This window comes from Hylobates moloch, unplaced genomic scaffold (assembly GCF_009828535.3).
Source record: "Hylobates moloch isolate HMO894 unplaced genomic scaffold, HMol_V3 SCAFFOLD_23, whole genome shotgun sequence".
Classification (NCBI taxonomy): Eukaryota; Metazoa; Chordata; class Mammalia; order Primates; family Hylobatidae; genus Hylobates; species Hylobates moloch.
Window position 1 is genome coordinate 3,559,962 of NW_026652298.1, and position 17,477 is coordinate 3,577,438.

Sequence of the window (17,477 nt, forward strand, 5' to 3'; positions counted from 1 at the left end):
CAAAGACTTCATGACTAAAACACCAAAAGCAATGGCAACAAAAGCCAAAATTGACTAATGGGATCTAATTAAACTAAACAGCTTCTGCACAGCAAAATAAACTATGATCAGAGTGAAAAGGCAACCTACAGAATGGGAGAAAATGTTTGCAATCTACCCATCTGACACAGGGCTAATATCCAGAATCTACGAAGAGCTTAAACAAATTTACAAGAAAAAAACAACCCCATCAAAAAGTGGGCAAAGGATATGAACAGACACTTCTCAAAAGAAGACATCTATGCAGCCAAAAGACACATGAAAAATGCTCATCATCACTGGTCATCAGAGAAATGCAAATCAAAACCACAATGAGATACCATCTCACACCAGTTAGAATGGTGTTCATTAAAAAGTCAGGAAACAACAGATCCTGGAGAATATGTGGAGAAATAGGAACGCTTTTACACTGTTGGGAGTGTAAATTAGTTCAACCACTGTGGAAGACAGTGTGGCAATTCCTCAAGGATCTAGAACTAGAAATACCATTTGACCCAGCCATCCCATTACTGGGTATATACCCAAAGGATTATAAATCATGCTACTATAAAGACACATGCACAAGTATTTTTACTGAGGCACTATTTACAATAGCAAAGACTTGGAACTAACCCAAAAGTCCATCAATGATAGACTGGATTAAGAAAATGTGGCACATATATACCATGGAATACTATGCAGCCATAAAAATGATGAGTTCATGTCCTTTACAGGAACATAGATAAAGCTTGAAACCATCATTCTGAGCCAACTATCACAAGGACAGAAAACCAAACACTGCATGTTCTCACTCATATGTGGGAATTGAACAATGAGAACACTTGGACACAAGGAGGGGAACATCACACACCGGGGCCTGTCATGGGGTAAGGGGCTGGGGGAGGGATAGCATTAGGAGAAATACCTAATGTAAATGATGAGTTAATGGGAGCAGCAAACCAACATGGCACATGTATACCACTGTATCAACCCTGCACGTTGTGTACATGTACCCTAGAACTTAAAGTATAATAAAAAATAATAATAATAAAAAAAATCACCAATGAAAGTCAGATGGACATCAGATACCACCAGTTCTGATACCCTGAGGACACAATATAAAACATTAGACAAACTGAAAATGAGGAATGTTTAATTAAAGGAGGAGGAGATATATTATTCAAAAGTGTCATAAAATACAAATAAATCTATGGAAATGCTCCAGATTAAAGGAAGCTAAAGAGACATGACAATTAAATGTTAACACTGATCTTAGACTGGGGGAAGATATTTCAAAGAGCATTATTATTTTCATTTGATAAAACTGGAATGCAGAGAGATTAGGTTAAAATATTATAATTAAAGTTAAATTTACTAACATTGACAAACGTATCATAATTGTGAAAGAATATTCATGAGAATTACGTATTGAAGTATTTAGGAGTAAACAACCATGACATATGTAATTTATTCTCAAATGGTTTAGACAAAAATCTCCCCCCAGCCTCTCTCTCTCATGTTCAGACACCAGCAGTTTTCCTCTCCTTTAAAGAATATTTAATTTTATTTACAAATAGCAAAAAAGTATTTTCTCTAGTTTAATAAACTGATAATCATGGCCATAATGTTTGAATATATTATTTGGGAAACCTATTGTAACACTGTCAAACAGCAATTTCCCACTATTGTTTTTGCACTATCAATGTAAATGTCAACACAATAAAAAGGCAAATAACATTTTACTCTTACTATCCAAAGAGTTCTGGCCTCATAGATTTCCTGACAGGGTCTCAAGGAAACCCAGGGGTCCATGGACCACTTGTTTCAAGAACACAAATTATAATCCTACTTGTTATATATTTTCATAGGAAGCAGAACCAAAGGGAACAAGCATGAAAGTTATCTATACAAACACATCCTGACTATGAGTGGTATAAACAAATTAAAGTGTGTCTCTGAAAAAAAGCTGTAGAATTTTCTCTTTTCTTTCATGTATTTTTTCATGTGTTATTTTTATTTTTATCATAAATGTTTTCAAATAATCACTAGAGAGACTGGTATTGTGAATCCCCATATGCCCTATTTAAACTGACATTAATATTTTGCTATTATTTGCTAGCATATTGTTCAAGTTGTTTAAAGCAAATTCCAGACATCATAGCATTTTATCCTTATTATACTCTAATATCTAGTTCATATTCAGATTTCCCCAATGGTTCCCTACCACTACCACCAAATTTAATTCTACACTTACTATTTTGGACTTGAATCCAAAAAAAGCGTTTGTACATTGTTTTTGGCTAATATGATTTTTTTTTTTTTTTTTGAGACAGGATCTTACTGTTACCCAGGCTGGAGTGCAATGGCAAAATCACAGCTCACTACAGCCTTAAGCTCCTGACTCAAGGGATCCACGCCTGAGCCTCCCAAGTAGCTGGGACTACGGGCACGCACCACCATGCCTGGCTCCCCATATTTCCTACAAACTGAAAGTTCCGTCTTAAGGTTTGGCAAAACTCAGGTTTAACATTTTTGAGAAAAATATATCATGGTGATACTGCCATAATAATTTATATAAACATGGCAAAAGGCCCATCTTTTTTTTTTCTTTTTTGAGAGAGAGAGTTTCACTCTGTCTCCCATGAGGAGTGCAATGGCGTGATCTCGGCTCACTGCAACTTCCGTCTCCCAGGTTTAAGCTATTCTCCCAACTTAGCCTCCTGAGTAGCTGGGATTACAGGTGCACACCACCACGTCCAGCTAATTTTTGTATTTTTAGTAGAGATGGGGTTTCACCATGTTGGCCAGGCTGGTTTGGAACTCCTAACCTCAAGTAATCCACCCACCTCTGTCTCCCAAAGTGCTGGGATTACAGGCGTGAGCCACCGCTGGCCCTTCCTCCCTTCCTCCCTCCCTCCCTTCCTTCTCCTTTCTTTTTTTTTTTCTTTTTTTTGCCAGAGTCTCGCTCTGTCACCCAGGCTGGAGTGCAGTGACACAATCTTGGCTCACTGCAACTTTCACCTCCTGGGTTCAAGTGATTCTCCTGCCTCAGCCTCCTGCGTAGCTGAGACTACAGGTGTATGCCACCACGCCCAGCTAGTTTTTGTATTTTTAGTAGAGATGGGGTTTCACCATGTTGGCCAGGCTGGTCTCGAAGTCCTGACCTATGGTCCATCCACCTCAGCCTTCCAAAGTGCTGGGATTACAGGCGTGAGCCACCACATGCGGCCCGGTCCATCTTGAAGGGTTAGGGACAGTTCTAACTACAAGTAGGTTTATACAGCTTTGCTTTTTCTTCAAGATCTGTACAACCCCATCCTAGAGTTTGAAGGATGTAAAGAAGTACTTTACCTCTATGGTCACTTGTTAGAACCAAAAGACACCTTCATGATAGAGATTTAAGCTAATTGGTTTACCAAGGGGCAAGCAACTGTTTAGTAGAATTTCACTAGCAGATTTGCTTAGCTGTGGTCATTTAAAAAAGCAAACATTGTTTTTCAAAATCAATTACTGCTTTCTTTCATTGTTGCTTGCCCAAGTATCCTAGAAAATGGTGATTTGGTTATTTTCTACCTCATTAGGAAATATCTTTCAATAATGGATAAATTAAGTTAATTTTGCAGGTAATTAAGAGTTTGTAATGTATTTACAGAGTGTTTAAAAATCATTGAATGAGAGATTCTTTATGTTGTGACTGTGGTTTCTTGTAGGTGGGGGTTCATAAGGTTATGAATTAATGACTTTGGTTAAAATAAATGTAAATCAAACCCAGGGAAGTTGCAGACAGAAAAGGGGATCAAAGGCTATTATAGGAGTTCCTAATAGCATCAGTATAATTAAAATTCTATTAAGTTTCTCAGAGGTTAATAATTTCATAGTGAAAATATGCTCAAGGCTGACATTTGGCATACAAATATTTAGCCCACAGCAATATTTTTTAAGGAAAATCTAATTAAGTTAGGCAGCAAAGGGGGGTTAAAAATGGCTGATCTGAAACCACAGAAAGAATTTTTTCCATTTCAAAGGTCTTATGTCTGGCAGTGATGCAAAGGTAAGCAAATTTTTTGGAATTTACTAATGAAAAGAAAACCCTCTTTTCATATCTTCCTTTAGCAATCCTTATTCCTCAGGTAGAATAATACCCATTCAGTGTAATTGGACTTTTCATGTCTTCTTTTTTTTTTTTTAAGAAATAAATTTGAAAGACTCCAGCAAATGACTGGATTCTATGTGGAAGAAGTGAAGCTTCAGATTGTGGTACATATGTAAATTAAAACATCTGCTACTATGGTGCTTACCAATCACTTAACTTGAGAACTGCATTTCTGTAAGGAAGGAAAAAAGAAAACACTTTCATAATATAAATATCAGATTGAGAAGAAACATCCTCTCAATGAGACTAAAACCATGTCCAATGCTTACATGCTACTCAGCCTAGCTTGTAGCTTCCACTCAGAACTCTGGTTTGGAGCTGATTTATATTCTGCTCTTGTTGAGTTTTGATTCTAGAATCAGTGATTTGCCTTCAGTGGCCACATGAGTCACAACCCATATAAAACTTAGGATCAGGAGGAGGGACAAACCTCTGGCTTGTGAGCTTTAAAATTATATGCAGTTTCCTGGGCTGTGGGGAAGCTGAGTGAGTTCATGGAAACTCACTCCATTTCATTTTCAGTTAAACATTTTCATTGTTTAATCTGAATTCATTTGGATTAGACACATAGTTTAAGTACAAGGCAGGTCTTTCAGGCCCCTACTTTGCTTAATTTTTCCCAGCAACCCATAGATTGCTAAAATTAGTGACATAAATACAGCTTTACCTTTCAAGGAAATAATAATTCCCTTTCTAAAAATTCACTCTGTTTCCTTTACATAATCTTATCAGTAAGTACAATGACATTTCCAGTTTCATAGATGGAGTCAAGCACAGAGATGGGTAGAAAGGGGAGTTACAAAACAGTATACCTGCAGCAGGACTGGAGGACAAATACAAGGAGGAAAACAGTTTGACCAGTGCCCTCTGTCAAATAATCTCTCATTTTCTAGACCTCCTCTCCCTGACCCCACCTCCACATAAAAATAAGCAAATAAAACAAGTTAACACAATTCCTTGGATAATAAAAACTGACACCTGTTGAGTACTATGTGCCAAGCAGTCTTCTAGGTGCCTGAAATGTAATACATTATTTCATCCTCACAACAACTCCATGACTTACAGGTGGGAGAAGTGAGGCACAAAGAGGTTAATAAACTTGCCCAAGGTAACAATCTATTAGAGGCAAGGCAGGGCTTGTAAACTTAAGCTGCAGTACTGTTCTCATAACCATGATGCTGTGGCCCACTGGCACCTGTATTCCACTTCAATGCTCTCTCCTTAAACTTCACAAATGTATACTATACCAAAAGTATAGGCTTTAGCTAAGATATAAGAGCTGGCATTCATACTGACCAAGATAATTTATAGATTCAATGCTATACCCATCAAGCTACCAATGACTTTCTTCACAAAGTTGGAAAAAACTACTTTAAAGTTCATATGGAACCAAAAAAGAGCCTGTACAGCCAAGACAATCCTAAGCAAAAAGAACAAAGCTGGAGGCATCATGCTACCTGACTTCAAACTATACTACAAGGCTACAGTAAACAAAACAGCATGGTACTGGTACCAAAACAGAGATATAGACCATGGAAGAGAACAGAGGCCTCAGAAATAACACCACACATCTACAACCACTGATCTTTGACAAACCTGACAAAAACAAGAAACGGGGAAAGGATTCCCTATTTAACAAATGGTGCTGGGAAAACTGGCTAGCCATATGTAGAAAGCTGAAACTGGATCCCTTCCTTACACCGTACACAAAAATTAACTTAAGGTGGATTAAAGACTTAAATGTAAGACCTAACACCATAAAAACCCTAGAAGAAAACCTAGGCAATACCATTCAGGACATAGGCATGGGCAAAGACTTCATGACTAAAACACCAAAAGCAATGGCAACAAAATAGACAAATGGGATCTAATTAAACTAAAGAGCTTCTGCACAGCAAAATAAACTATCATCACAGTGAAAAGGCAACCTACGAATGGGAGAACATTTTTGCAATCTACCCATCTGACACAGGGCTAATATCCAGAATCTACAAAGAACTCAAACAAATTTACAAGAAAAAAACAACCCCATCAAAAAGTGGGCAAAGGATATGAACAGACACTTCTCAGAAGAAGAAATTTATGCAGCCAACAAACATATGAAAAATGCTCATCATTACTGGTCATCAGAAAAATGCAAATCAAAACCACAATGAGATACTATCTCATGCCAGTTAGAATGGCGATCATTAAAAAGTCAGGAAACAACAGATGCTAGAGGATGTAGAGAAGTAGGAACACTTTTACACTGTTGGTGGGACTGTAAATTAGTTCAAGCACTGTGGAAGACAGTGTGGCGATTCCTCAATGATCTAGAACTAGAAATACCATTCGACCCAGCAATCCCATTACTGGGTATATACCCAAAGGATTATAAATCATGCTACTATAAAGACAAATGCACACGTATGTTTATTGCGGCACTATTCACAATAGCAAAGACTTGGAACCAACCCAAATGTCCATCAATGATAGATTGGATTAAGAAAATGTGGCACATATACACCATGAAATACTATGCAGCCACAAAAAAGGATGAGTTCATGTCCTTTGCAGGGACATGGATGAAGCTGGAAACCATCATTCTCAGCAAACTGTCACAAGGACAGAAAACCAAACACTGCAGGTTCTCACTCATAGGTGGGAGTTGAACAATGAGAACACACGGACACAGGGAGGGGAACACCACACACCTGGGTCTGTTGGGGGGTGGGGGGGCTGGAGGAGGGATAGCATTAGGAGAAATACCTAATATTTTGGTATTGGGTGCAGCAAACCAACATGGCACATGTATACCTATGTATCAAACCTACATGTTGTGCACATGTACCCTCAAAGTATAATAAAAATAAAAAATGTATTCACATAAACTTGTATAAGAATTATTACAACAGTTTTCTTCATACTAGCCCCAACATAAAAATGGACAATAATTTACAGTATATTAATATAAAGAAATATTACTGAGTAGTTAAAAAAAGAATTAACTGTTGATCCACAACAATATAGAAGAACTTAAAAAATGTAAGTCAAAGAAGCCAAATAGTACCTATATAATAAATACTATGGTATATGAGCTCATTTATCAAATCAGGCAAAACTAATCTTTGGGGAAAAATCAGAATGGTGGTTGTCTCTTAGGGATTGGGGATGGGAACTGCCTAGAAAGGAACTTTATGGAGTAATGGAAGTGTGCGTTATATAGGTATCTGTGTTTGTCAAAAACCTTATATACTGATTTGTATATTTCACTCTACGTAAATTTGACTTGAATAAAACAATTCTATACAAAAAAAAAAGAGCTGGCATTAGTACCAGTCTACAATTCTTTATCCTAAAATTCCAAAATTAAAATATTCTAAAATCTAGAAGGGTTTTTGAAGTTTTAGACACATCTAATTTGGCAGCAAAACCTGAATGAAAACTATCTATAGCTTTATTTATCACATTAATGACAAATATTCACATATTTTGCTGTAGAAATAATTAACATATTTAATTACAGATCCTGCTCATACCCTGCTAAATATACTCCATAATATATACGCATTATATTACATTTCAAAAGAAAAACAACAGATTCTGAATTCAAAACACATTTGCCCCCAGGAGTTTCTGAATTTTGGACCTATGGGGTGTACTTTTTTCACCCTCATAACTTAAAAAGAGAGGTGGTTTAGATCAAGGCCTGGAAGATGCATTCTGACTTATACTCCAATCAAACACACAAGAAAACATGTCCAGAGAAATTTTATGAATTTAAATAGTACCATACAGTTAGTAGATGTTTTAGCCAGTTTGCATTTCTATAAAGGAATACCTGGGGCTGGGTAATTTATAAAGAAAAGAAGTTTATTTGGCTCATTGTTCTGCAGGCATGGTGTCAGCATTTGCTTTTGGGGAGGGACCCCAGGAAGCTTCCAATCACGGTGGAAGGCAAAGGGGAACAGGCATGTCACATGGTAAGAGAAGGGGGGAAGAGTGACAGAGGAAGGTGAGACCAGGCTCTATTAAACAATCTGAACTCACAAGAACTAATAAAGTGAGAACTCACTCATTATCATGGGGAGGTCATCAAGTCATTCATGAGAGACCCACCCCAATGATCCAAACACCTCTTACTAGGCCCCAACTCTAACACTGGGATCAAATGTGAATATGAAATTTTGGGGGGAAAAATATCCAAACTATTTCAGTGGCAAAGCTGGAATTGAGGCCCAGATCTTGAAACCTTGTCCTCCAGAGTTCCTGATATAGCTCTTTGACATGGGTTTTGTGCTTTTTTGGCTTAGGTCAGAATATGGAATGGCTGCAGGTGGCTGATCAGATGCTGGGGCAGGCCATGCCAGAACTGGCTCCAAGAGCAGAAGTTCAGGCCTCTCTAACTTGGAGCTTTCCTGGGGGGAAAAGGGAAGCAGCGGGTAATAACTTCCCGTAAAAGTAGTTACCATGTGTTGCCAGTGACCTCAAGAATTCTATTTTAATATTGAAATTCCAGCTCTCCTTTACTCCCACCCAGTTTAAACCTGTACAAATCTGCATTTTAACAAGTGCTCTAGTAATTCCAGGGCAGAGGCTTCTGACTACACTTTGTTCAGCACAGTCAATCTTAATCAGAGCTTGAATCCCAGGGCCTCCATGTTGCATGACTCCATGGGCAGCCATTCATATCATAGCCCTTGTGAACGGGACTCCCTGGAGTTATACGTTGCACAGCCTTTATAGCCCCCTACACTGTGTCCTGTACATCAGCAGACACACTTCCCTTCTATGAATTCCCACTATGCTGACCCAGTCCTGGGCGAGGGAATCAGCAAGGGAGGGCCAGTGAAAAACAGAAAAGTTTATTCAGCTCGGATGTACTTTCTAGAATGTTGCAATCAGAATATGTAAAAAAAAAAAAAAAAAAAAAAAAAAGCTATTTTAATATTTTGTGTTTTACAGTTAAATATCATTTTTACATTTATTTCTGGCATTTAAGCCTTTGAAAGATCTTACTCTAGCCTGCTGACATCTTTTCTTCTTCCCTTTTGTGTCTTTCCTTACTCTTTGCCACTTACCTGCCTACCAACTTCCTGCTCAAATGAACTCCACCTTCAATCCCTCCCCTTCAAAAACAAAAAATCATCTACTCACCACTTTCTGATCAGGCCTAACTGTCCAAAACACCCTAGCATGACCTGGCTTCTCATTATCCAGTCTGTTTCCTTAGCTAACACATGGCGGAAATTCAGGCACTGGGGCAAGTGGAGCAGCATATTTAGGGTATTAGAGTATTTGTTTAGGAGTTTTAAAATCATTTTCAAAATCATACCACATATCTGCCTCATTATTCATGAATGTTGATAGAGAAAATAATTTCTACTTATTATATAGGGATTGTTGTCAAGATTTATTTAGGACTTGTGTTCAAAGCCCTCTCCTCCATAGAAAATGTGCCACAAAACAAAACAAAAAGTCTTTCTCAGAGCAAATGATAGACCCCTCTAAGCTAGATCTGGCTCCATTGCCAAATCTTGGTACTGCATTGTGAACTATCTAGAGGGGAAAGATACAGACCATGTCAATGGACTAGTCAATGCTCTGGAGAGTATAAACACTCCAGAAGAACGCAAATGTCATTTTCCCTCCAATTGGCTCAGGCCTTTGAGGCCATTAGGCATAAACCATTAACCCTTGGAGTCAAGGATTATGTCATTTGGTCTTGTAAATTATTGGCCCAGGAGCATCTTGTAGATGTCCAACAAGCAGTAAAGGAAAACATGACAGAGCTTCTGAGAACCAGCTCCCAGGGAGAAAAGCAAGGAACAGCCAGAGGAATCACGAGGTGGAGAGCAAATGAGGAGTGGCAGGAGAGTGTTTACGACGGACGAAAGTTCACCCAGGAGCTTCTGCAGCAGAGCATCAGCTAGTACACAGAGCAAAGAGGGAAAAGCAAGCCCAAGCTTAAGAAAATTTCTGATTAAGTCTTTTGATCCTTTACAAAAAGAAAAACATTTCCTTCTTCATGAAAATATGTTTCCACCTGGAACAGCATCTTCACCAGAGACAATTTACTAATGTGAGCTACTGGCATGTATTCTATTCTAGCTACATAGCACCAGCATTCAAGTCCCACTCAAATTCAATTCTGGTCTTAGAACAAAGAAACTGGAGCTTTTCTCTTCCTAGCTATATTCAATGCAAAGCAAATGACACTCTTTGGATAGAAATGGCTTGTGTTTCTGAAGAACACACAAGTGTTGATCTCCAGTGAAGAAAATTCCTTAGTGGTAAGTCGAATCAACAGAACCTAAATTACTCTAACTTGAAGGGGAGCTATAAATGTCTCTACATATGTTAGGCCTGATTTCCATGACCAAGGACTGGCTAGAAGTCAGATTCTTGCTCACATAGTTTATATTCAAAATATATGCACATAAAGGCAGCTGTCTTCACTGGTACACTGGACTAGTCCCTAAGTGAAGAAGAGAACATCCATTTATTTTTATGAAATCTTAAATTTGTTAAATTCTCAGTGACTTATTAAACAATTATTTTAATGTCTATAAATGAAAACTGCTTAAGTTTCTAGTTTTCATCCTTTCAGAATACTTGCTGTGTGAAGGATTTCCATGTAACTTCAAAATTTGAGAAATAATTGAGTGCTTTTGAACATATCTGGCTACACTGCTGATATGTTCTATGTCACAATAATGTAAATTTCCTCACAGTATATATAGTTCAGGCTGATTGATGGGTAGTTTGTTTTCAGTGTTTACTTGGTAATACGGCTTGGCTCTGTATCCCCACCCAAATCTCACCTCAAATTGTAATTCCCACCTGTCGAGGGAGGGAATGGTGGGAGGTGATTGGATCATGGAGGCGATTTCCCTCATGCTGTTCTTGTGACAGTGAGGGAGTTCTCATGAGATCTGATGGTTTTAAAAGTGGCAGTTTCCCTTGCACTGTCTCTTTCTCCTGCCACCATGTAAGACGTGTCTTGCTTCCCCTTTGCCTTTCGCCATGATTGTAAGTTTCCTTAGGCCTCTCCAGCCATGCAGAACTGAGTCAATTAAACCTCTTTTGTTTATAATTTACTCAGTCTCAGGTAGTATCTTTATAGCAGTGTGAAAATGGACTAATACACTTGCTTGAATTGTATTTTGCTTAGATAGAATATTATACATTAAGTGTTCAAATACTTTGTGGTAGAAAGGAAAGGAGCATATATTAGTTAGCCAGAGCTGCCATAACAAAATACCACAAATTGGTGGCACAACAGAAATTTATTTCTTCACTGTTCTGGATGTTGTAATTCCAAGATTAAGGTGCCAGCAGAGTTAGTGTCTGGAGAGACCTCTCACTTTGCCTTATAGATGACCACTTTCTCACTGTGTCCTCACAGAGCCTTACCTCTGTACATGTACTCCTGGTATCTTCCTCTTCTCATAAGGATACAGGTCCTGTTTTATTAGGACCCTACACTTATGACCTCATTTAACTGTAATTACCTCCTTAAAGACCCAATCTCTAAATATAGTCACATTGGGAGATTAGGGCACTCTGGCAACAGACAGACATGGATTTAAATCCTAGCACCCATCACTCAATAGTTGTGTGTCCCTGAAAAAGTGTATCCTCTCAATGCCTCATTATCTTCATCTGAAAATCAGGATAATAATTGTATGAAGGAACTTACAGAATTTTGTGAAGATTACATGGAATATGTAGAATGCTTAGACTCTAGTCAAGTACATAGTTCTCACTAAATGTTAGCTATTTATATAAAAAATGCTCCTTTGAAAAAACCTAGAAAGGCTTCACAAAGATTTAGAGATTTTAGAAATGGTCTGAACAATAGGTACAAAGAGAGGTAAGACCCATGCAAATGTAATTAGGGAATTTTCAGTTTCCACAACATACAGACTGAGATAATAGACACCCTTCTTCAGCTATAAATGTATAAACAGGTCAGAAAAAATATACAAAACATTAACTACATAGTTGAATGAAAAAAAGAAAAGATAAGTCCTCAGCCAGAAACAAAAGAGGAACTTATAGCTTGAGTTGTCAGCAGTGGCTGGGAGGCTCCTCACATAAGGTGGTAGAAGGAAGACAGTGTTAATGTCCAGATGGGATTAAATGGGGTCATAGGCCTGCAGATGACAGAAATCTAGAACTGAAGTCCTCCAACCCTGGAAAGACTGCCTTTTCTTTGAAAGAATGATCAAAAGGGCTACACCCCGATCTAAAGAAATAGAGATAAACTTGCCGAAGGCTCTAGGGGAGGAGAGCTTCTATGAGAAATTACTGTTCAAAGGAATCCTGAACAACTGACACTCCTCTTGTAGCAATATTTTTACAACCTAGGCATGTTGAATCTCTCCACACACACACACACACACACACACACACACACACACTGATAAAGATGTACTCATAATGAAAAGAAATTAAACTATATGAGGATACAGTTCACTATAAAGCACACAGCATAAGGAGACACAACAAACACAAGTATTAGCATTAAAGTTTCTGAAGATAATAGACAATTCTGAAAGAAAATATAAAATAGCTATGTTTACATTATTATGGTGATTTTAAAAACGAAGAGAAACTTTAAAGAAGAATACTATGTACAAAGAATAGAAAGATGTGAAAAAGAACCAAATATCACTTCTATACATGAAAAGACTTTGAAACAAAGAAGTCTTATAGGAAGACTAAACAGCAGGCAGATTAGACAAATTGAAGAAAGAATTGGTGAACTGGATTCCTCAGATAGATCTGAGGATCTATCTGAGAATCTATCTGAGGATAGATTATGCAAAATGAAGCAGAGAGATAAAGATGTCAAAAATATAAAAGAATATTAAAAGAAATGAAGGAGAGACTTAAAACACTCAATATGTATGCAACAAGAGTTGTGGAAAGAATAGAATATTTGAAAATTACATATATAGAAAATTTTCTGAGACAGAGTCTCACTCTGTCTCCCAGGCTGGAGTGCAGTGGAATCATCTCAGCTCACTGCAACCTCCACCTACCAGGTTCAAGCAATCTTATGCCTCAGCTTCCTGAGCAGCTGTAATTACAGGCACCTGCCACCACACCCGGCTAAATTTTGTATTTTTAGTAGAGATGGGGTTTCACCATGTTGGCCAGGCTGGTCTCAAACGGCTGACCTAAAGTGATCCACCTGCCTTGGCCTCCCAAAGTGCTGGGATTATAGGCATGAGCCACCACACCTGGCCTGAAAATAATATAGTTAAGAATTTTTCAAAATGGTTAAAGAGATATATCCTCAGTTTGAAGAAGCATAGGTCTTGAATAGGATAAATACAAATACATTCACATTTAGACATGTCAAACAGCAAAGAATATCTTCAAAACAACCAGAAGGAAAATATAGATTTCCTACCTTAAAAATAATTAAAATAAAAATAGATTTTCTATCAGCAATATCAAAGGCCAGAAGATAATATAAAAATTTCTTCAAAATGCTGATAAAATATAACTATCCAAAATTCTATACTTATCATTCAAGACTGGAGAGAAGTGAAAAAGGTTTCAAGCAAAGTTTGAAAACCACTTTCTGAAGGAACCACTAATGCATGATCTTTTTTAAGAACCAAGGAAGAAGCTGGGAACAATGATGAATTAATACATTTATAATTGTAAGTATATATAAATCAGCATTGACTGTTAAGAAACATAAGGGCTAATTTGAGAGGGTTGAAAACAAGGTGCAACTACTATATTAGACAACAATAATATGGAAAATAGGGATTAGTGAAGAGTTTAACTCTCAGGAGGAGGGAAGCAATATTAACTTTAGACTTTGTTAAGACAAGTATGCATTTTTTAAATGTACAATATTGTAAGACTGGAAAAAGACTTCTAAACTAACAGAGGGAGAAAAGACAAAATAAGAAAACCTTAAAGAATCTATTTAACAGCAAGAAAGAAGAAAAAAAGCAGTGTGTGTATATATAAAATCTCACACATTAAAATTTAAAAATAAATCAAACCACATCAGTAATTTCAACAACTAAACAGCAGTACAGACATCAGCAAAATGGCAGCATAGGACTTCCCAGCACTCATTCCTCCAGAAAACATCAATGTGAATAACATGTATAAAAATGCCTTTGCAGAGCTGAGGAAATTAGGAGATTACAGCACCTGGGTATAACACAGAAATAAGAAACAATGCATTGAAGAGGATAAGAAAGACAGTTACACATTACCCATATCATCCCTTCCCTAATCCAGGTAGCAAAATGTGAATTGAGATACCTGGAGGAAATAGAGGGAAGTGAGCATTGAACTTTGCCTTGGACTCCAACACTGGGCCTGACCCAGTAAAATCCAGTGCTGGGCAGGTCCTCATAGCCCCAGACTTCAGGTCAGCACCCACAGACTGAGCCTCTAGGCCTCCCCTACTACCAGGCTGACCCCAGTGGCTCCAGGTTCCAGACTGGCCCCAGGAATGGGCTGGACCCAGAAGCCCTAGGCCCATTAGAGTGGCCCCATCCCAGGCAAACTCCAGCCCTCACAGACTCAGGCTCTGATGTGAACACGCCAGGGCCAGGCCATCCCCAGTGGCCCCATGTACCAAACCACCCCCAGCACTGGGCGTGACCCCATATCTCCAGGCTTCAGGCTGGCATCTGCAAACTCAGGTTTCAGGATGACCCCTGCATAGCCAGGCTTCAGGCTGGCCCCTGCAGACTCAATCAAAAGATCCATCCCAGTGGATCTAGGCTCCTATCTCAACCCTACAGACGTAGGCACCAGGCCCACCCACTTGCTGACACAGGCACCTAGGTCAACCTGCCTTAAGATTCCAGTACAAGCCCACCTGCAGACCATATCAGAAGCCCTGCCCAGAATCTCTGGACAGACTGATTGGTGAAGAGTTTTCCCAGACAAAGAGTTTTCCAGTCTGCACAGACATCAATGTATAACCAGAAGGATCAAGAACAATTGGGGAAACATGACACCACCAAAGGAACAAAATAATATACCAGCAAACTGACCCTAAAGAAACAGAGATTTATAAACTGCCTGACAAAGAGTTCAAAGTAATCATCTTTAAGAAGTTCAGTGAGCTACGAGAGAATACAGATAGACAACAAAACAAAATCAGGAAGACAGACAATGAAACAAAATCAGGAAAACAATATATGAACAAAATTTGAAGTTTAACAGAGATAGAAACTATAAAAAAAATCGAAAGCTAACAAAACACAGCAACTGACCTTGAAAATTCCATAGAGAGCTCCAATAACAGACTCAATAAAGCAGAAGAAAGAATCAGTGAGCTCAAAGATAGGACATTTGAACTTACCCAGTCAGAGAAACAAAAGGAAAAAGAAAGAAGGGGAATTAAAAAAAAGCTTATAGAATTTATAGGAGAGCATCAAAAGAGTAAAGTTTCAAATTATAGGAGTTCAAGAAGTAGAAAGACAAAGAGCCAGAAAGTTTATTTAAAAAGATAATAGCAAAAAACTTTCCAAATCTGGGGAAAGACAGAAATATCTAGATACTGGAAGGTCAAAGGTTTTTAATCAGATTCAATACAAACAAAATTGCAGACTACACCAAGACATATTATAATCAAACTACCAAAAATTTAAGACAAAGACAGGATTCTGAAAGCTGCAAGAGAAAAGAAGCATATCACATATAAGGAGTTGCAATAAGGCTAGCAGTGGATTTCTCAGCAGAAACCTCATAGGCCAGGAGAGAGTAGATGGCATATATACAAAATGTGGGATGGGTGGGAGCAGGGAATATCCTCTCAATCAAGAATACTTTAACTGGCAAAACTGTCTTTTAGGAAAGGAGGAGTGATAAAGACTTTCCTAGACAAACAAGAGCTGAGGGAATTCATTACCATTGGACTCATCTTACCAGAAATGCTAAAGGGAGTTCTTCAAGCTTAAAGAAAAGAATGCTAGTAACACAAAAAATATGAAAGTATAAAGTTCACTGGTGAAAGAACCCACCAGGTGCAGTGGCTCAGGCCTGTAATCTCAACAATTTGGGATGCCGAGGCAGATGGATCACCTGAGATCAGTAGTTCGAGACCACCCTCGCCAACATGGTGAAACCCTGTCTCTACTAAAAATACAAAAATTAGCCAGGCGTGGTGGCGAGTGCCTGCAATCCCAGCTACTAGAGGGGCTGAGGCAGGAGGATTGCTTGAACCCGGGAGGCAGAGGTTGCAGTGAACCAAGATCATGCCACTGCACTCCAGTCTGGGCAACAGAGCGAGACTCTATCTCAGAAAAAGAAGAAAAAAAAGAATGAACCAAATTTAGAATATTCTTATACTGTAATGGTGGTATATAAATCACTTACATCTTTAGTATGAAGATTAAAAGACAAAAATATTTAAAATAACTATTGTTACAATAGTTTGTTATGGGATACATAATATTAAAAGATGTAAGTTGTGACAACAAAAGAATTGAGGGTTGAATAAAAGTGTAAAATGTGTTTATGCAATCAAAGTTATTATTCTCTCAAAACAGCCAGTTGTAATTATGACGTTTTATGTCAGCCTCATGGTAACCAGAAAACAAAACTCTTTAGTAGAAACACAAAAGATAAAAAGGAATCAATATATACTATTAGTGAAACTCACCTAATCACAAAGGAAAACAGCAAGAGACGAAGAAAGGAACAAAGGATCAACAAAACACTCAAAGAACAATTAACAAAATGGCAGTAATACATTCTTACATACCAGTAATTACCTTAAATGTAAATGAATTAAATTCTTGAATTAAAATACATAGAATGGCTAAATGGATAAAAACAGGACTCAACTACATGCTGCTTACAAAGTACTCACTTCACCTTTATGGACAAACTGAAGATGTGAAGAAATGAAAAAAAAGATATTCCATGCAACTGGAACCCAAAAGAGACCAGGGTTGGCTATACTTATATCAGATAAAATAGACTTTAAAGTAAAAAAACTATAAAATGAGACAAGGAGTTTCATTATATAATAATAAAAACGTCAATTCATAAGACAATATACAGTTGTAAACATAAATGCACCTAACATCAGAGTACCTAACTATATAAATCAAATATTAAAAGATCTGAAGAAAGAGAAAGACTATAATACAATAATAGTGGGGGACTTTGACATCCCACTTTCAGCAATGGACTTATCATTCAGGCAGAAAATCAATAATGAAATATCAGATGTAAACTATACCTTAGACCAAATAAAACTAATAGACACATATAGAACATTTCGTATGACTGCAGCAGTATACATATTCTTCTCAAGCACACATGG